At 31.4% G+C, this 23,430-nt stretch overlaps 1 pseudogene; it reads right to left on the bottom strand.

Annotated features, from left to right (window-relative positions):
* Nucleotides 1-10,484: 10,484 nt before the first annotated feature.
* On the bottom strand, nucleotides 10,485-23,309 carry LOC139850590 (paired amphipathic helix protein Sin3-like 4; annotated as a pseudogene).
* Nucleotides 23,310-23,430: the final 121 nt, after the last annotated feature.

Below are 23,430 nucleotides of genomic sequence, written 5' to 3' on the forward strand. Positions count from 1 at the left end.
TGTGGAACGAACCGGACTTACTAAAAACTATACTACTCTACGATTAGGTACACTGCCTATAGTGTTGTAGCAAGGTTTAGGTATATCCATTTTGTAAATAAATAATTAAAACTTGTGTAATATTTCGTCGTATTTTGTAGTAAAATATAATAGTATTTCGTACCCTACTCGCATTTCGTATTTAAATTAATACTATTTCGTACACCCCGCTGCACACATCATTATTATAACGTTAAAGCTTAGTTACCAGGGTGCTCAATCTTGTAGAATATTTTGATAAACGTTTCTGGATGAAACAACTGAAATCTTGTGATCCACCTTTATGTACAGATTATGCAAAACATTAAAACTATGAACTCACCAACCTTTGTGTTGACACTTGTTAGCATGTTTATTCTCAGGTTCCCTAGAAGTCTTCCGTTGTTTGCTTATATGTTAGACAAGCTATGTGCATGGAGTCTTACATGACATATTTTTCAAGGAAACGTTGCATTCACCAAATCATCACCATGTATCTTATTTTGACTGCATTGTCAACAGAAGTACTAATGTAAACTATTATATTACGGTGATTGTCTATATGTAGAAATCATCAGATGTCGAAAACCTTTGATTTAAATATTAATTTATGGTGTGCCTTTTCAAAAGAATGCAATATTTACAAAACGTATCATATAGAGGTCAAATACCTCGCAATGAAATCGATGAATGACGTGTTTGTCCATATGGATTTGGAGCGATCGTCACATTTTACTAAAAAGATTATATACATGCACTGTTGGTGGAGGTGATGGTAATAAGTACGGCGCAACGATGGGATGTTTTGAATACCTTAATAGATTCTTATGGGTGTCTCATATATCACAAAGCCATCAAGTCACCATGTGACTCTTAACCAATGGAGAGGGGGGTAACATCAACCCAGTGCATATCTATAGAATTCTCTGCCAACTGCTTCAATACGAGGAACCGTAAAAGTGGCTAATTGCTTTTATACAAATCTTCATCTGGTTGCTCGTTTATCATTTACGTACCAATGATAAGGATACTTTTTTCACAATTTCAATCATAATGTTAACTACTCTTCGTCATATAGACTGCTGGTGTTGACGGTGGTATAGACTGTTGGTAGTGATGATGCGGTTGGTGTTGACGAACGTTGGTGGTGATGTTGGTGTTAATGAACGATGGTGGTGATGAGTGTATATATGCAGGATGAACATTGAAACCCGTGAAGGTGTAAGGTGGTAAGTGATTGGTGATTTTGAAGAATGAAGATGTCCACTCAAGGAAGGCATTAAGTGATTGGTGATGTTGAAGGTAGTACTCGTGTTGGTATATATGCAGGTTACACAATGAATCCCGTGAAGCAATTGGACCCCTAGTGCAAGCTTTAAAATCTAAAATATGTCATATAATCTTATCGGAAGTCTTATCATGATAAGATTTTTTATAGTCGCAAAGTGACCTTTGCGAACCTTGCGACTCGTTCATCAACATCGTATGACTCATAAAACATGATCATACGCAACTCGCAAGAACAACGTGCGACCGTGCGACTTGTGTTGTCTCGGTATCAGTCTAAGTCTCATTTAGCGATTTGAATTTTATCGGTCTTCACCGAGTAAATGGCGAGTCGCAGGGCCGCATGGTTACTTCGCGATTTGCAAGGGCATTTTGGCAATTATTTTTTTAAGGCGAATCTTTATAGTTCGTTGTGAAAATGGGTGTTTTAGACCTTAAATTAGTACGTACCATCTTTAAATATAGTATTCATTAATATCTTCTATTGATTTTTATTAGTATTAATTACTTATAACAACCCTCACTTTTCGACTTCCGATTTTAATAAAATACCTAGAGTTATTATATACGAATAAATTTAACATTGATCGAATAAACGTACGCTTAAAATAAATAATATAATTATAAATATTATAAATAAGGTTATGTTATATAATATAACATAATTACATCAATGAATATATATAATATTTATATTACTTTTATTATTTAGTTAATAGAATATATAATTAACTAAATAATAAATAATATTATAACACTTATAAAATTAATAAAAACTATAAAGTAATAATCATAAATTTTAATTTTAATTATAAAAACCGAATATAATAATAATTTTTTTATATAAAATTCGTATTTAATAATTAAACAAAAATAGAAATAAAATGTTAAATGTTCTTAGAAATGTATTAAACGATCTTTAGAATTAAAAAAAAATAAAATCAAAACTAGATCTACTTTTAATAAATAAGATACAAAGATACAAACTTTTAGATCTACTTTTAATAAATAAAAAAAATAAAAATTACTTTTCTTCATTTTAATTAGTAACATGCCAAAAATGACTAGACATGTATACTTTTTATTTTTTTAAAACCCATTTGCAAATTAACTAGGAATTTTTTTATTTTTTTTATTATTTCTTTATCAATTTTTTCAGCTATAAATACTACACTCAATCTTCACAAATTTTGCCACAAAAAATTGGAGAACCTTCAAAATCCTCTGGAGAAATATTGTAAGTTCTCTACATTTGTTTTTTTTATTTTATACGTTTTATTTATTTATTTATTTTATTGTACTAGTCGATATTAATTATAGAAAATATGAAACAATTATAACAAAATCAAGTAAACACTTGATAATTAGTATTAACTATTATGTTAGATATAAAAATTATTTTCATGAATTATATGTACGGATTTAATATTTTTTTATTTAAAAATGAATTTAAGAATATATATATCATATACGGATTATATATATATAACAAAATAAATCAATAGAAAATATTTTATATACTTAAAATGTGTAAAGATAATTTTCGCAGGTCATACATAACATAAAAGTAATTGTAGAATCGAAATTTTAATTTATTTACTATTTTATATATTTATTCTCTAATTTTTATTGGTAACTATTATATATGTATATAAAAATAGAATTAATTGGTGTAAACTATTTAGAACTGTAATAATGAATAGAAAATAGTTAGGAACTGTTAAGAAAGTTATAAAAACGATTTTTAGAATTTGTGGATTATTATTTATAATTAATTTCGATTATATATTAAAAGATATATAAAATTCGTAATAAATATGTTTATCAGCAATAAAAATACATAAATAATTTTTTTGAGTTTATTAAACATATAGAAGCCTGAGAAAATTATAAACTAATTTACTTAAGTCGATTTGGTATTTATTACATAATTAATTTTGATTTAATGCAAACTAAGAACAATATTAGAAATAAATACTAAAACGTGATAAAAATATTTTATAAAATTTTTGTATGTTTATTGAGATTAGTAGATACTGAAAAAAATAAAAAATATAATTTTAAACTCATTTACCTATTTTTTTTGTATTTTAAGTATTAAACGATTATTGAAAATAATAATTAATACATAAAAACTAGTAATATTGTATAGATTATTTTATAAAATTTTGTAAAAATTATCTACTGATTTGAAGTCAATAAAATACTAATTAGAATTATTAGATAATTTATTGATATATAAATTTGAATTTAGATAATTTATGCATATAAATTTTGATATATATAATAAATATAAGATTTATATTAATCAAATAATAGTATATAAATTTAAGATCTGTAATAAATATGTAAGACATAATTATTATATATTTAACCTATCTACATAATTAAACTTATAATACTTTGTTATAAGATTAATTTTAAAATAAATTAATAATGATAATACATTAATAATATTAAATATATTCAAACTTAATATAATATATATTTACTATATAAGTAAATTATATCAATGTGTCGTATTTCTATACGCACATAACGTGAAGGTTATACTCTAAAGATAACGTGCACTACATACAAAATTCATCGCTACTTATAGTCATAAGTGAATGATGTCTAGGTTGCCATTTATGGGTAAGCTTGTGGATCTCGAATGCCATGACTTAGATTCTGGTCAAGAGTCCTGGGCCCCCGGTTACATCTGGTCATTCCTGACTTATTTGATAGCAACGAAGTTTGAGTAAAGTTGTACAACGTCTTATTAATGAATATAACATGAACTTATAAACTTTCCATAAGTTGAAATCTTTCTATTTTGGACTGTCTCTATTAATATAATTCATTATATTAATAAACATACACTTGGTCTATTAGACATTTACTGATCGAACGTTATACCTCTAGGTTGATATCCCGCCCACTTACTTGTTTTAATTTCATTTCTTGCGTGGAATACTTCAACAGCTATTTAAGGTGATTTTCATAGCCCCACTTTTACTGTTTACTTAACTGTTTATAACTTTTGGGGTGAGACACATGCTTGCTTTATAACTATTTTACGTTTAGATACAAGTACTCAAATGTTATTATGCTGTCTTGCTTTGTCATGCAAATTCTCACCGTAATATCGTTAATTGCTTGGTATAACACAAACTTAATTATTATGAGTAGGCCTATTGAGAGTAATGTCTCTAACCATTTGACCTCTGGTCTTTGGTTACATAATAATGATTCAACGACACTGACAGCACAAGGTGTCAAGGGGTAACTTTTGTTTAGTCGCGATATTACAAACTGCAGCAACACTTTTAGATTGATATATTTGGTATCAATCAACTTTAAACTAAATCTTGTGGTCTAATGCATATTATATAAACCTATGAATTTCACTCAACCTTTTTTGGTTGACACTTTAAGCATGTTTTGTCTCAGGTGACGAATAAGATGATTGCTATGACTGCTACTTGATGAATTGAATGCTGCTGCATGGAGTCTTCATTTCATTACATTTACTTTGCATTTTAAAACTATTACTATTTCAGTTTGGATTTGATGTAAACACTCTTAATGCTTCCGCTGTTTTATTAATAAAGGTTTATTTCAAAACGTCTCATATAGAGTCGTTCTCGTTATAGAACTGTTATGATATGAATGGTCACAAATACCCCTGGCCCTATTTGGGGGTGTGACATTACTTAAATATAATGGTCTATATTACTAATACATCTCGTACAAAATAAGATCAGAGTTATTTTGTTTTTTTGAAAAGCTGTTATATTATTAAAGAAAGGCAGAGAGCCTTTAAATACAATAAGATTATAATTATGGTTTGAAATAATCACTTATTCTTGTGATTATATACATAATCGTTGCATTTTCTTTCCGGTATTATTGTACTATTTAAGAGTGAATAAGATGGTACTTTTTTACATATATGAAAATTATGAGCAGAAATGTTATTTTAAAGAGTAAGTTGTGAGTTGTGAACTTGTGCTTATCTACATAGAATTATGTTTTTTAGTTATATATAGTTATCTTTATGAAATTGGAGTATAAAAACAACATTGATTTACTTTTATTCTTGAGTTAGAAGAAATATGAGTCAAAAGACATACTCTTATATTTAAATATTTTTATATGTAAATGTTGATTTTCATAATATTAGGCACAATCTGATGAAACGACTTATCTGAAAGAAGGCTTTGCAATCAACGAATTCTTTGATTTGAAAAGCTCATTTTCTGATCGACCTTCCACCTTCATATAACTAAGGGAGCCATTGAAAGGTGACTAAAACACCAGAAACGGGGACTACACGAGCTAATGATATAGGCAAGAACACTTTCCGAACTACATGGTTGGACGCCCGGCTCTAGACGAAGCTTCTGTTCATAGTTAAACAAATTGATGATTTTTTGTTCATAGTTAAACAATTTGATGATTTTTTTGTTCATAGTTAATTAACTTATTTAACCGAATTAACTAAACCGTTTTTTTAACTAAACCGAAAGGTTTTAAAAAATTAATTAACCGAAGTGTTTGTTATAAGAGCAGTTTTGGCACATAACCGCCCCATACTCAACCCTACATTTAACATAATCGAAACTTAAATTCACATACATACATATATACATATATACACTTCAATGGAGCGAATACTTACTAAAATAATTTGAATTAGAAAATAGACATAAACATCTTCAAAAGTTAGTAATGAATAGTGATATTATATTATAATTATATCAACAGAACCCACATTATTACTGTTCACACTATTATATTATTGCAGTAAGGATATTTTCGTCTTTTCACCAGTGCCTAGAACCTTCTTCTGCTCTCCAACACCATTTTTTAATAATTGAAATATTATATACATACTTGATGTAATAATACTGTAATTAATTTTTTTTTTTTAAGAACTGACTGTTCACACCATTATTTTATTGAAAAAGGGTATTTTCATCTTTTACTAGCGCCTAGAACCTTCTTCTACTCTTCAACACCATATTTTAATCATTGAAATACGATATACATACTTGATGTAATAATAATGTAATTAAAATAATTTTTTTTTTTTAAGAATTGTCATCATATAATCTATATACATGCGAGTAGAGGTGCACAAATCGGATAAAAAACCGGATTCAGAAAAAAAAAAACCGGATTTTTTTGTCCGGATTTTCAAGATCCGGTTCCGGTTCTCGGCGTCGGATTTTTTTCGGATTTTTTTCGGAATCGAATTTTTTTCGGTTCTCGAACGGATTTTTTTGGATTTTTTTTCGGACTAGGATTCGATTTTGCCGGTTATATTTTAAAATTTCAATGATTCAATTTTTTTTTCAACGTTTGAAATTTGAACAACAATAATATAATAAATATAAACAAAAGTTATAACGCTTAACACAATAAATAATATAAATAACAAAATTTTTATTTATAACGATAACCACTATAAATAATATAAATAACAACACTTTTATTCGAACGATAAAATTATAATTTATACAAAAGCTAATACATTTCGAGCTTCGGCATGGCCATCACCCGATAATGTATTAAGGCTAAAGTATACCGAGCTTCGGCATTGCCATCACCCGTTATACTTTAATCGTCAAATGAGTCAAATAAGTTTTGTTGTTGTCGACGAGCGTTCCTTCGTTCGTATTCTTGAAATTCGGGGTCATCAATTAGAGCCATTAAAACTCGTTGGTTATTTGCTTCATGATCTTCCTCCAACACAATCGTTTCATACTCACCTTCATCCAATTCGTTGTCGGTATTCTCTTCGGTTGATGTAGGTGATAATCCCTCTTGATTTTCTTCCATCTCTATAACTTCTTCAATGTCATTCTCTAATGGACCTTCTAATGACGTTTGATCTTGTATCCTATCTACCCCGTCCAAATAATCCTTCAAACATACACATACTTTCACGGCTTCGGGGGTAAGTCTTGACCTTCTATCCGATATAATTCGACCACTTAAAGAAAAGGCCGATTCGGAAGCTACGGTTGAAGCTTGAACGGTAAATAAGTCACGAGCCATAATGGATAATATTGGATATGTGTCTTCTTTTGATTGCCACCATTTCAAAACGTCAAGGTTGTGAAATTCATGTTCATCACGAAAGAGTAGTGCAAAGTTTGCCATCTTATAATTTCCCAATTCGCTTGTGGGTGTCGATGTTCGTGCACGCTTGGTAGTGTCTTCACGTACTAAGTTAAAAAGACTTATATTGAGGTCTCGGGCCCTTCGAGAAGATGATGAGGCCGCCCTTTGATCAACAATTGGGTTTGCTTGTCGACCATATTTTGTTGCATAAATACCAAACATTCTCTCAAAAACGTCATTAAATTCGTGTACTTGGTTATTTAGATAGCTTGGTTGGTTTTCTTCGGGACCATATGTACAATCAAAGTTGCTATATATTGTTGTCATCAATCGTTCCACCCCATTAAAATTTAACCGTGGGTCAAGTGCGGCCGCACATAAAAATACCTTAGGTATCGCTCCAAAATATTTTTTTAGTTTTTTTCTTATATGAAAAATGGCTTGTCTAAAAAGAATATTATTTGAGTTTGCAAATTCGCATATTTTTTCCGTCATTATATAAAATTGTTGTAAAACTAGTACGCTAGTTGGGTAATAAACACCCGATAATTTTGTCGTCGCTTCTTTAAAAACTTATAAAAAACTTGTTAATGATTCCAAGTCATCCCATTCTTGGGGTGATATTGGTTCCAAAAATCCATTTCTAAGTAGTCTATTATTAAAACCGATTAACGTATCTTTTTGACGTAAAATATTTTCGAACATTAAACAAGTAGAATTCCATCTAGTATTATTATCAAAATAAGGACCTAACCAAGTGCCATTACAATTTTTAACGAACTTTTTATAGTTATGATGTCGTTGGTTGCTCGTACGATAAATCGTTATTAATAATCTTCTAAATTTGCTTTTTAAATCGCTACAAAAAGCTAAACAATCTTGAATTCCCAAGTTTATGATATGAGCAACACAACGTGTATGAATAAATGCACCATCTAAAATCGGTTTAATTGCTATTTTTAACATATCAATGGCCGCATCATTATTAGACGCATTATCTAGCGAAATTGCAAAAACTTTATCCATTAAATTATATTCTTCTAAAGTGTCTTGTACGGCTTTTCTTATATTAGTACCGTTATGCGGATAAGCAAATATTTTAAAATCGATAACCCGTTTCATTAAAAGCCACGAATCGGGATGAAACCAATGAGCGGTAACGGCTAAATAAGAATTTGCCGTTCCATGTGGTGCGCTCCAAACATCGCAAGTTATAGAAACACTATATTTATATGTTCGAAAACCTTCAATTATATCATTTTTAGCTTTTTTTCATAATTTAAAGGCGTCACGTCTTAAGGTAGTACGACTTACATTGTTATATTGCGGTTGTAGTCGATCCCGAATTAGCGCCGTAAGCCTTGGATTGTCGAAGTGGTTGAAAGGAAGCCCTTGTTGAATGACGAACCTTGACAAATCTTGCCTAAGAGCTTCGGCATCGTATACAAAAAGCGTACCATCCGGACGAATTGTTTGTTGTGTCGGGTCTCCGTTTCCTTAACAACTTTTTTCAAGATGTTTTCTTAATGTAGTATTACCCGTAATACCGAGGAACTTCAAACATTGTATACAACGAGCTCTTTCTTGACCATCTTTCATTTCACACAATTCAAATCTTGACCAAACGTCACCTTTTCGACTAGTACTTTTAATGCTTTTAACATCGTCGATGGTGTAACCTTTTGAAGAGGTTCCAACCGAAGCGGAACCGGTAGCGGAAGCTTGTGAATTATCCATTATAGAGAATAATTAAGTAAAGTTTAGAGCGTAATTAGAGAATAGAGAGTAATTGTTTGTTGGTGTCTTTTCAACCTCAACACCTAACATATATTTATACTACAAAAACAATTCAAATGAATACAACAAAAAAAAAAAAGGTGATACAAGTACAAACGGGCAACGGCTAGAATGTGTAACATAAAGTAAATCAGTAGTAAAAATGGCTTCAAATTAAAAAAAAAAAAAAAAAGTGATACAACTACAAACGGATAATATGCAAGAGTGGCCCCACACTCCAAGTCTCCAAAGTCCAACAATAATAATATATCCGGATATATAAGAGTGATACAAAGTTCAAAAGTTACTTTTCATGATATTTGAAAATATCCGGATAAATCCGGTTCCAAAAATATCCGGATAAAATCCGGGTTTTATCCGGTTTCCTTTTTGATCCATGTCCGGTTCTGTCCGGTTCAGATCCCACCGGATCGGATCGGATTTTTTAGATCAGGTTTTTCTTGTATCCGGTTCCGGATCGGTTTTCGGATTTCGGATCGGATTTTTTGCGCACCTCTACATGCGAGTATTCCTTCCCAAGAAATATGAACCAAAGAAAATCAAATGGTCATTGCGAGTATCGAGGTAACCCTACAACCTTTGATATTAGGTTCAAGTCTACGGATAATATGTAATATCTTTGTAAATTAATTGTGTTAGTTATGTGAGTTCGCTTTAAAAATTTGAATATGAAAAACCTTTGTTTCATCATAGAATTTTTGTCTTATTCGTGCAAATTTACCCCAGTAGAATCAATGTATCATTTTAATGGAGTGAACACTCTTATCATTTACTCATCAATAACTCGAATTCAATGTATCATTTTAGTGAACACTATCAGTTACTCATCAATAACTCGGAGGGACTTATGATTATTTTGCAGCCAATCGAACACGTGTCATATCGTAACATGTCATTATAAAAGTCCTAAACGTTCAGAATGATAATATATCATAACATTGCTAATTCCAATGTAGACTATGTAGTGTACATGCTTAAGTGCATTATATGAACTATGAAGTTGCATGGTGACTTGTTTGCAAGACCATTTGAAGTCTAACTAGTCTAAACAATTCATGCCAACACACAGATTTTTCGGATTAACACTACAAGAATAAGTTTATTAATAGTACTTGGGAAGACTCGTTAAACCTTGAAATATAAAGCAAAGGGCGCAGTTCATTAACATGCAACACTTACTTTATTACTTCTACCACATAATATCGTTAAAAGGTTAACTGAAAAAAAAAAAAAAAAAAAAAAAAAAAAAAAAAAAAAAATTCATATTATGGTTCACTGATGTCTTCTTTCTAATTGCATAGTTAAGTTATATAATTTTGATAGTCTCTAAACCTGAATTATGAAGAAACCATCAGCTGTTGGAAATAACTGTGATCCATTCATGAGGTGTTAATTGCCACATCAACATGTCTGATTCAAAATCAAACTTGAAGAATTAAAATCGGCAATGGAACAAGGACGCAATTTGATTTTGATATGGTACTTGTCTAGACTTCCTTTTGAACACATTTGTCGCATACCTATATAAATTCAAAAAAGGGAAATTAAAGATAAAGATTTATACAAATGCGTAATGTGAGATAACTTTGATTATAAGTAGGAATAATGAAAGAACATTCAATATATTTAGTGAGGTTTGAGCCTGAGACCTCTTGTGAGGGTATCCTACGCCAACCACATCTTGTGATTAAATTAACTAACAAAGATGAAAATGTAATAAACCTTGGTAGGTGTTGGTGTTTTTACGGATACTTCAAAACTTGAAAAAGATGAACAGGTTATGCTGTATAGATTGAAGATCAAATCATCTAATTCCTAATCTAACATTATCATAAGGTAATCATAAACCCTAAAAACTTAGAAAGTAAGCACCAATAAATAACGTAGTGATCACATTTCCCAGTTAGTGCCACAATAGTTTCACCTTAAAAGGACGTAGTAATTTTTATAAATAAAGTGAAAGATTGTGAGATTGTCTGCATTTGTTGTAGTAATATGTACTTGTTCCAACATTGATTGTAATTTACATAGAAAAATGTTATAAATCTTATGGAATGAAATCATTTTATTCTTAAAACACAAACTGAGTGGCTACTTATAGCAACAGATATATTTGTTAGGATGCGCTTACCTCATCCAATTACATGTCTTGTTTCCATGGACTGAAGCCTAGAGAGTAGCATCTTACGGAACTTCAATGCCTTGCGAGAATTATCGTTAGAATGATGAGCATGTTCACGAGACGACATACGATTGGTGAATCGTTTTCTGCCGATTCGTACCATAGAATCTGATGTACCCATAACATAGTATACCTGCCAGACACCATGCCCAAAGAACAAAAGAGTCACAAGTTAATTAACAACGGAAAATTGAGACAAGTGACGGTCCATTGTTTAAGTAACATGTTTAATTAATTCAAATATTGTTTTGTAAACCATCTCAAGATAATCAAGTAGTAGGGGTTGGTCTTAATATCTTCAAATGTCTCAACTTTAAACCTCAGTAGCAACATATCTTAGGATGGTCAGGGAAAGGGTAATAACAGTCGCAGATAACCCGATTAGGCCGTGTACATGTGAGAGTAAAAATACCCCCATGCACGGGTAGCCTGAACAAGAAAAACCGTATTCGTTTATTTATTCTTATTTTATTTTAGTTAAGATTATAAGAGCGAGCTAACAAACTAAAAATTGGGGTCTATAAAAAAAAAAATTTGCCAAGTCGAGACGGTTCAGGCCTGAAACACTTTATGTCCAACAACTAGTCTATCAACTCTCTCTCTCTCTCTCTATCTCTCTCTCTCTCTCTCTCTCTCTCTCTCTCAATATTTTATACTATTAAAAGTAATTATGTAATGATTACTAAAAAAAATTCTAGATAGCATCATTTGAATCCTTGAATGCCTTTCAATCTTTTAATCTCATCTATTGATTTATTTGATTGGCTAATATTACTATCTCTCCTCAAAACTTGAAAATAAATTGACAGAAATAATCTTATTTTTAATTATACAACTAAATCTTCTATTATGTAACCTCATCTCGGTGAAAATTTTCCACCTCTACTATCTCTAAATCGTACTTCTATCTTTGCGTTTACCAGCTTTAGTAGTACATCATTTTGTGTTGACTTTTATTATTTGAAGAACATTACATCATTCTTTCTTCAAGCAATTTCACTGATCCGTTACCAAGTAATGTTATACAGCGTTGCTTTTAATTTATTACAAGAACGGTCTGATTTAGAAAGAAATGTCTCTCTAAAGCTCATCTGAGGTATGTAATCAACCATTTATTTTTGGTGATTTGCAGGTCTGTTATGAAACAGATAGGAATTAATTTGGAAGAAATTAATCCCCTTCGTTATTGAATCTTCTTGCAAGGGCGTTGGTGACATTTTCTTACTCGATGAATGAAATTCAGATAGTTCAGTAGCTGAATGGGCTTATGAACGAGTTGACCCGTTTGACCTTTTGTACTGTTTGACCCATCAGATCCATTTGATCCATTTTCTTCTATGTATGTATGCAGAACATGGAAGCAAGTACTGTGTTTTGTGGAATCATGCAGCTAAATTAATTAAGTAAAAGCGGTAAAATCATTGTCAAAAATGTTCCAGCTTTGGGCAAACATGTTAAAAAGATTTTAGTTCAGTATTGTGAATTTTACAATCAATTTTGAAATATGTGTAGTCAAAGGTTCTTCTGTATTGTGCTGTTTCAGGTGGACTCTTTTATATAACTTGGAATCCCTTTAAAGCTTATTATTGATCATAGAATTGAATATGACAATTATATTTGTGTTATTTAGTATTATTTCATGTTTCAATGCTGCAAATTTACGGGTTTTAATCTAGTAGGATTAAAAATAAAGTATAATATCAATAACAATCTTATATTTTGAATACAATAATTTAGGAGGTTTTATGCATTATTATTAACTTCAGATTTCACATGATTTCTTTTAAGCTATTTATATTTATTTATTATTATATTACCTGTCATATATTAAACGTAACTTAAATCAACCCATTCATAAGTAAGTGGATCGGCTTGTCACCTCGAACATACCTTAAGGAATCTTGTCTATCAAACTGATGCTGTTATTTCTTTTATAATTAGACAGTTAACCATGTTATTCTCACTTTAAACCTTTTCAAAAATAAAATATTGCGATTTTCATTGTTATGAAAAGTTTAGAATTTTTATGCCACGACGGAGTAAAATTTACCTTATATGTAAAGGCAGCTATCTTGAACTCCAGCCCATTTAAGATATGAAATCCTTCCATGGCCTTTGCCATTGCAAAGTCATCATCTTCATATGTATATTTTCTCTTGTTCCTGTGGATGAAATAACTTAGAACATGATTTAGATATAAGTTATTTTACTATTGAAAAGAAAGGGGATAATGTTAAATGTGCTACAACATGATTCTCCCTGATTTTTAAAAATCCTGTCAGAGACACAGATGTTGATAACTATTGGTCAATCTTATTGAATCATCGACACGTTGCGCAATACATCTAGTACTAACAGTTTTTTTTTTTTTTAAACAGTCACAGGTTTATATACATGCATTTTTATTTGCAATATCTGTTTGTGAGTTTGATAGATATAAACAAACTCTTGGAAGAGCATGGAATCATATGAGTTCTGAACATGACTTCTTTTCTGGACATTTTCAAAGAACCAAATGTAGAACTGTTTGACAGACAAGGTTGTGAAATTTGTGAGTCAGGGACGAGTCTGTCAGGACCATGGAGGGGAAAGTTGGTCGAGTTGGTGACAAGTCGGGCGTTGACAACGTTGACTTTTAGTAATAAATAAATTAAACATATATATAAAACATAAACGTATCAAGCATGATACATAAACATATCAAAGCATAAAACATAAATATATGGCACAAAATGTAATTTTAAAAATATAAAATTTTGACCCAACTTTGACTTTGACCTACTCAGACCCGACTCGGCCCGACTTTAACCCGACTTTTTAGCATTTGACTGAATTTTAGGGCATTTTTGGGCGGGTTGAGAGGGGCTAGTCCCCAAAAAAAACTCGCCGGCCGACTTTTACAACAGTGGTGATAGAGGGAGTAGAATGGGATGCATCTAAAGATCATCACTTATTTTTCTAATGCATATCATGCATGATATGTTTCTGTTGATTCTATAACTAAAGGTTATGTGGGCTATTTGGATTTCTTATACCAAGACAAACCCTTACCAATATTCTTAAATCAAGTTCGTATAGATATAATAAAATCAATTAAAAAAAGACCACATTTTATCCTACAAGTTGGCATGAAGTACATCAAGAGTATTGAGGAAGAACAAATATGGACAGTTCCATAGTGGGTCTAAGATAAATCTACTACATAAAACTCACAACGGCCACGTACCTCATCAAGAAGATCCTGTGTCTCTTTCTCCCAGATGTAACTGCAAGGAGTCGAGTTCTAAGATATACTGCAAAATTCGGGTCCATCAAAGAAGCCGGTGGTTCAGATTTTTCATACGCAAAGTTTATTAGCTGTATTGTTAATCGAGTTTGTCTATGTGTTTCCGGGATCGAAGACTGCAGCAACAGAATATAGGTTAAAACAATGCTACATAGTAGTGTAAGTTAGAGGTGGCAATGTATACCCATATACTTTTGAAAGTCAATCAAGTTTGAGTGTTCTCAACAGATCAAAAGGGTAAAATCAAAATGATTATCTTAAGGAAATGGAACACACGGGTAACGTAACAAATATGAAAAATCTTAAAGGAAACGAGTCAAACGGGTCGAAGGTGTATTTTATGCATAAAACCTCCAATAAACCAATTTACTCATTAATTCTGATAATCATTGACAATTATATAGCTCTGAAATCACATTTGGCACACTGACTTAAACAAAAGTGTTTGGTGGCAACATGCCATACCCATTTTTACCGGTGACCCAGTCACCCAACCCACCCAAACTGCCTACTTTGCCACCTCTACTGTAAGATACTATACTGGAAACAACAGACAGAGAGATACATCACTACTTACACACTCGAATCGAAAGATCTTCGAGTCATTAACAATCACGCTGGCATTTGCATTATAAAGTTCGTCTACGAATCTTTCACCCTTTCTCTGACATTCATATGCAAAGAGGTCTAGAAGCTTGTTATTAACATCATCAATTGTGATGGCTAGTAACTGCAAATGAAAAATTAGTGTCAAATTTGACGGCGGGTGTATTTGAAAAACTCAACTAAGACAAAGAAATGGGCATGTCACCAATTTAATGAGCTTATCGATCAGTTTGTCTAATGTGAATACAGGAAATGACCAAGTTCCAAGAACAGTCCTACATTCATCCTCATATTTCGCACTATCAATAGCACCATCAAGAAAACTATAGAGTAGATCTAAGAACCTGTTTTTACCAAAAAAATAAAAATAAACAAAAAAAAAAGTTTAAGAAAGATAGGTGAGTAGTTTACAGATATTAACAAGGTTACCATTGCAAAAATCACTACTCCCGAGTACTCGATCGAGACTTTTTAGGGAGTACTAAGTCGAGACTTTTTAGGGAGTACTCGGATGTTGACCAAGTTTGACGTTGACTGATTTTGACCAATTTTTGACCGAGTAATCCCGAGTTGGCTGAGTTTTGACCAAATTTTGACTGGATTTTTACCAATTTTTTGAGTAATTCAGAGTTCTGCAACACTGGATATAAAAGAGAAATTTAATACAATACTAGTATATAACACCTTGCATATGAATCATTAGTTGTCATATCATTTGAACCTCTCCATTTCTCAACTAGAGACTTTTCCTTTGCCTCTACCAGTCTTGTATACAATATCTGTTCATTAAGAACATCGATCAGACTAACGAAAATAATTGTAATCTGCAGCATAGGACAGTAATTTTTACCTGATGAAGCCTGAAGAAAACATAGAAATCATCATTTCCATAAAAGACACGAGATTTTTTCTCTTTATAACGCAACGTTGCAGGTAAATGCAACATAAGTGGCTTCACTCTATTTAAAAAATGTTCTGAAGTTAAACAGTTTTCGTCACTTATTCCATCCGTTACACCTTCACTCCCATCTTTATTATCAACGTCTTCGGGAGATAAATCCTCTGCATCAGCAGAATCACTTACTGAATCATCACTTTGCTGATGTTTGTATTGATAACTATTTCTGTATGTTGCTGCAAAATTATCCCTTTTGAAATTTCCATTCGATGATAACTCTCTTGTTGTCTCTCTTTCTATCTTATTATCAGTAGAAATTGATGCATTTGGAATCAAAATATTGGAAAAACCATTATTATCTTTATTATCATTTTGTCTAACTGCGGTGCCACTTGTAGCACCATGATTGGTTGTTTTTGCAGTATCAAGGTCAACTATGGATGACGACTGAGAAGAAACACCGAGCATAGGTTCGACAAAAGTAGTCCAGATCTTCATAGCTTTATCAGTTTGTTCAGGGGACCCACTTTGTGCAACCGAGAATTTCATGAGTTGATATAAGTCTTTATGAATATCTAAAGCAGAGTATTTAAATTCTTGATGTGGAATAGTTGTTTGTTTTTCTCCTGGAGCAATACACTGGCGAATGTTATCCTCTATAGACTTCTCTTCGCTGATTTCCTTGATTTCAGCCAACAAAGCTGCAACATACAAAAAGGAATTCTTTTATTAATGATACATATACATTATACATATACATATACATATATACATATTATATTAAAAGAAGTAACAATTATGCTTATAAATGCCTATTGTGGATACACAATTGACAACACTATAAGAAGTCAATAAAAGATATAAGCGCAATGACCATTACTCACATGTAGACAAGTAATATGTAGCAGTTTTGCGTGTGACAACTAAGAAATGACTAAAGATACTAATTTCTGATGAAGATGGTGGCCGACAGATATTAAGACAAATGTGGTATAAAAAGGGCTACAATAAAAACATATGATTGTATTCCCTCGATGTTCGAGACTTCTAATTTAGGAATTTTATGTCTTAAATAGTGTAGCTTACCTTAACAGGTTTTGCAATTTAAAGTGATCGCTTATGCGGATGCTTTACCTATTTTTTTCTTAAATATATATTTCAGCTATGAATATTTACTTTTGTCGTTTTTATCTTTAAATAGAATAAATGCATGTCTATATATTTTTCTAAACAAACTCTATAACTACTCAACTAAAAATTAGTTTTGTATGTATTATTATATTATATTCACAACTTCATGGTGTATTATTACAAATGTAGCTTTTACTCACACTTAATCTAACCATCCCATGTGTATGCACGTTTTTAATCCCGTGTATATACACAACTCAAATAAACAAAAAGCATTAGTCAATCATAACTATGAATAAGATATAACTACTATGTATTGTTAATATAACATAACATGAATACATTCTCAACATCTATATAATAATCATTATCTTACTAGTCATCATACTCGATTTACTGGAAAATTAATTCTCTTAAGGTGCGTTTGTTTGCCTCTTAATTGAATGGTTAACCATTCAGCATTCAGTGCGTTTGCTGTTGACATCTCAATGGCAAATGATGTTGAACCGTTCAACAATTTATGTTGAACCATCCAGAGTTGAAATGCTCTCTTTATCATTCAGCACCCTCATTTCCTTTTAATATACTCCTTAATAAACAATTATATTCTTTAACTAAATATTATTGTATTAGAAAATACACCAAAATGGCGTTTTAGAGTGTTTGTCACCTAAACTTATATGTTTGACAACACCATGTTCACTTTTTCCCTGGTATATATAGTTATTCTAAGAGGAGAGGATAAATTTTTTAACTGGGAAGAGGGTATTTTTTGAGTTCATATCTTTTCCTTAACGTGAAAGATAGTTTTCTTCGGTACATTTAGAACCTTACTACTCTACAAACACAATTAAATACATATTTGAATGACATAATTGTAATTCGTGTATATTGGAGTCCCTAAATGTACTTTTTTTTTTACCACAAAATTTCCTATATTACTGTATGAATGAGCCAGATAATTTAAGGGTTTTAACGGGTAAAATTTATACGCATTAAACTAAATACCTATATATTTACTTGTGATAATTAAAATATTTAAACATAAAACAAATTATAGTGATAACCTATAAACAATTATCATACAATATCCTACTAGTTATATATCTAGCAAATATTAAGTTTGAGATTATCTATATTTTTTATTTTTGAGAATTATATTTAGGTATAACTTTTAAAGAATTATTGGTTGATGAAGTGTTGGAGTAAAATAAGAAGATTAGATTGGTTGATAAAAGACTTCAAAAAGGAAATAAAATAACCAAAGTAACAGAGGGTTATATAGTAAATACGGAGATACTTTGAAAAAGTCTACAATATAAATCCATAAAATTTATTAACTGATGCATATAAAATATCACATGATACCTTTAGCACTCAAGCTTTTTGAATCCTGCTGCTTGAAATAGAAGCTGCGATGATCAAGTGACTTATGATAGTTTTTGGCGTAAATTTCTGCCCAGGCTTTTTTAGTATCAAAACGACACCTCAGCCACTCTTCTTGTTTTTGTTTCAGACGGGTCAGTATAACTGGCAGAGCTAGAGATGCATTTGTCCTTAATACCTCCATAACATCATTCGCATGATCTCCATATAGACGTAAGATGCATCTTAAATGTATAGCTGAACCATAAAGAAGAAATCAGTGAACAAGAATGCAAAAAATGGTGTATTATGAGTTTATTTTGGTCAATATAAGGTGGCAAATTCGATCCGTGTACAAGGATGGATCTGTTCAGGTTATGTTTTATGTCTAATGGGTCAATATGGTACAAAAAATAATGGACCAAGTCAGCTGAGTAGGCCAAAGAGATCAAATACTACTACTAAGTGTTGTTTGATCTTCCATTTAGTATTTTGAAAGTAATTATGTGATAAAGAATAATCAGAATCGAAAAAACAAAAAAGATATAGGAGATGTCTTTAGGATGTGCGTCTGCTACTTAGGGTTGTAATAATCAACTGATCACTTGTTTGAGTGTTTGGGAATCTTTAATCACTTATAGGAATTAGATGTAAAAGTCTCCCCAAATAAACAAAATTGGTTTTTTGTAACTACTCTTGAAACTTATTATTTGATCTCAAAATAGTCAGACAATCAGAATCAGTAATTCATTTTCAGTATACCCAAACAAGAGCAACTGACTACATAACACTTGTAAAAACACAATAATCACATAATTACTTTCAAAACACAATGCCACTCTCCTATGTTGTTTGTAATCATCATATTTGACTCAATAATGATTTATAACAAATTCAAAACTTTTTAGACAAAATAACCAAAGTTACCCATTTTCACCCTTGCCCAATATGTTGACTAGCCCATTTGACCAACCTATAGAGATCACCGAACAGCTTCTTACCTGTGAAGTCTTCAATACGGACCACATTGTCTGATTTACAGGAGTTATCATTCACCTTGTTCAGCAATTCTTCCACACGTTTGGTAGTTACATTCACCGATTCTATCAACATGTCCAACTCAAATCTGAAATATATGAACCAACAACCAATCAAGAATCTGAGTAATATATCTCATGTGAAGCATTTATAGGTAAATAATAATAAGTACAACAATCATTGGTGGACTAAAGTGTTATTTTAATATATCGAAGTGTTAAAAATAAATTTCAAACCTGTCATCTTCACATCTAAATAAACTCTCTTCATACTGGTTTTTACGCATGTGCTTGAAAGAATAATCCTCACTCCCAGAAGTAACAGACACCCAATGATCATTCAAAACCTCGAAACCAATCTTTGTTCTTTGACTTGCTGACTGAATTGGGTACTGTATCAAGCAACACCCAACTTTTAAATAATGATATAAATTTAAATTTAAGTAAGAAAAGAAAATTATTGATATAATATTCTATACATTCTTTGGCAGAAGACGGTAACTTGGAGTGCAACATTCACAGTCAGAAAGATCAAGTTCTTGAATTGACTTTGAAAGATACTTCTCCCTGATGGAAACTGACGATCCTGTTAAAAGCAATATGTGGCATACAACATTGTTACATTTTTTGTGAAGATAATTCACATTATGCACAATTACTCATGTGAAAAATGTCATCCACATATATACATAATGAGAAGAGATAACATCTTATTAACAATTACTTGAATTTTCACTGCGATCTATGAACTCGTTGACTTCTTCCACAAGATCCGGATATGATCCAAGCAAATCATTTACCTGACAAAAATAAAATTTCTTTGAGGTCACCAAACTTATCCGAATAATCTTAAACCTAACATGCCACACAAAAAGATATATTCATGTGAATGGAAGACAAATATGAAAGAATGATGTAGGAAATGTTTTGTAATAAACACAAAGAGATATAATGTATATATCATGACAAAAATGACAAGTTTTGTAATAAACAAACAATAGAAGACAGGTAACAGGATCAATGAATAGAGAGTAAGTCAAGAATAATAACAAAAAATAGCTGATGCATACATAAGTTTACCTGCAATTGCAGTTGTGAACGAGAAATATTTTCTGTGCAGTACTGGGAAATGCACTTCAAAAAGGCCTGGTAATCTTCTGAGTTACTCAATCTGTCCTTCACCTTCTCGCGAAGACAAAGCATTTGTCCATGCATGTCTTCTCCACATATAAAAAAAAAGAAAAAAAAAACACTTTAATAAGAAGATAATGATTCCAAGTCCATTGTACTTTAATTTCTCTTTTGAATATACCTTGATGAAACAGTTCAGCTACAGAGTCCTCAAGAGTACGGACAGGCGAATTATCGAGATGATGTTCTTTCAATTCTGTGTTTTCCGGTGTCTCTTTTTCTTTCTCAACATGGCGCCTACACTCTTTTTCCACCACTTTACATCCTTTTTCATGATCTGGATCGGGTCGGTCAACGCTGACTTTGCATTCAGGATGAGACGAAATGGATGGCTGCCAATGAATACGAATTAGCTTGGAAACCAAAAATATTACTCCCTAATTATTAATGATAATTAGTATAGATGTTGTCCTCACACGAAATATTTCATTCAAACATCAATACTAGTAGAGCATATTTGCAAATAAATGGAGGCGTCTGACTTGCTACAAACACCAATACTAGATTGATCACAAAGAAATTTAGAGCTACCTTTTCAGAGTTATAGTTGCTACTGGAGTGACCAGAATAATTAGACCCTGCTGCTGAAGTATCATTAAAAAAATTGGTGAACTCCTTAAGCAGATCTTGCTGATCATTAAGAAGGGACGAAACCTGGAAGACGATTAACAATGGAATGTACAAATCAAGAACCAGCACATGTAAACGTGAAAAGATACAACACGGTCTTAATGACAAACCTCTTGGCGGACTTCCATCATTGATTTGTTTTCTTTCTTAAACTTACTCAAAGTTTCTAGAATATATTTGTACACATGGTCTTGACCTTGAAATCTCATCTGCAACAAAGCTAGTGTTATAAGAAAAGGTTCAACATAATTTAAGGTTACCATTTTGAACGAAATTTAATGTTTTTATTACCTTTATTTTGTTTACAAACAGAGCAGCTTCTTCGAACTCTATAGGTTTCTTAACAGTATATTGATCACCCTCTTCTGCGAGTCTAATCTCATATCCCTTTGGCAGAAAGGGATTGAAACCCAAAATTAGTTCCTGATGCCCTTCAAACAATTCCTTCACCCTTGCTATCACACCTTTGGTGTTTATTCTAAAATAAAAATATAACAAGTAATAATTATAATCACTTACAGTTTTATATAGCATGATAACTGTTAAAGTAAACACATTAGCCAAACCTTTGCGCCTTGAAATCTTTCATGACTTTTAGAAACTCGTTGTATTTTTCCTTTTTATCTTGAAATATATCTTTAACTTTAGCAAGATATGTATGAGCATCATTAGTTGTCAGCTTTCGGGAGCTTCCTTTATCCGTCATTTGGGGGTGCCCGGAACTTCATGGCAGAAAATAAATCAGACAAATGAAAACATTCAATTAAATGACTGCAAGGTATAAAATATTGGAAGATCACAATAAACATCTAACATTTAACCCTTGACAAATGAAACTAAGAGTCCTAAACATATATCTAATAATAATAAGCATCATTATCAGTCATCACTGTTTGCTCTAGCTAAGTCATTGTTTACCTTGAACACACAAACACACAAAATGAGTACTCAAATAATAGTAAGCCTTAAATATTATATCAATATAACAAGCATTATTATCAATCATCACATTTGATCCATATAAATCGTCAGTACATTAAACACACAAAGTTAATGAGTACACAAAGAATGCATAATTCAAACACCTACTGTATACTCGTTGAACTATTGACAGGGATGCTACATATTTGTTTAACCCCACTCAATTGAAAACTGATATCAATTTTCAGAGTTTATAAAAATAAAAATATATATAATATTAATAACAATTAACAATTTAACAATTACTCGTAATAAAAAACCCTAAACCTCATAATCACACATTTCTGTACACACAAAATACAGATACTTACTGTTCAGGAACAAATGTTTGCTTAATTTGAGGACTGCTGTAAGCATCATCATCATCTCTAGACCGTTTCATTCCTTCAAATTCAAACAATTCAACACTTAAAACCTAGAATTAACAATTTAAACAGAATTAAGAACATCATAATACCTAAATTCAATAATTAACAAATTCTAATTCACACAGTACAAACCTGTAAACGGTTCACCGTCAACCATTTATCTAGCAATTGAGCTTGAACATGAATTGAACTGATTAACAATCAGATAATGCAACACGCGAAATTAAAGATCGCGTTCTTCAATTTTGCTTCAGCTCACAAAATTCGAACTGTTCACAAATTCGAATAATACGCATATATCACTGTTTGTATATGTATACATCAATTCATAGCATGTGTGTTTTAATGCTCACAGTTTCTATTATTTGAGAGACGATGTATAGATACAAATTGCTGTGTGTATATAGGGTATGTACTCTGTACAAATTATTTCTGTATGAAGGAAAAATCGGTGTATGTACGTATATGTGAAAGAAATAAGAAAGGAAAAGTAGAGAGGCCTGAGGGGTAGTGTGGTGACCGGTAACCGTTGCAGTCGGTAA

Source organism: Rutidosis leptorrhynchoides, chromosome 5 (genome assembly GCF_046630445.1).
Source record: "Rutidosis leptorrhynchoides isolate AG116_Rl617_1_P2 chromosome 5, CSIRO_AGI_Rlap_v1, whole genome shotgun sequence".
NCBI lineage: Eukaryota > Viridiplantae > Streptophyta > Magnoliopsida > Asterales > Asteraceae > Rutidosis > Rutidosis leptorrhynchoides.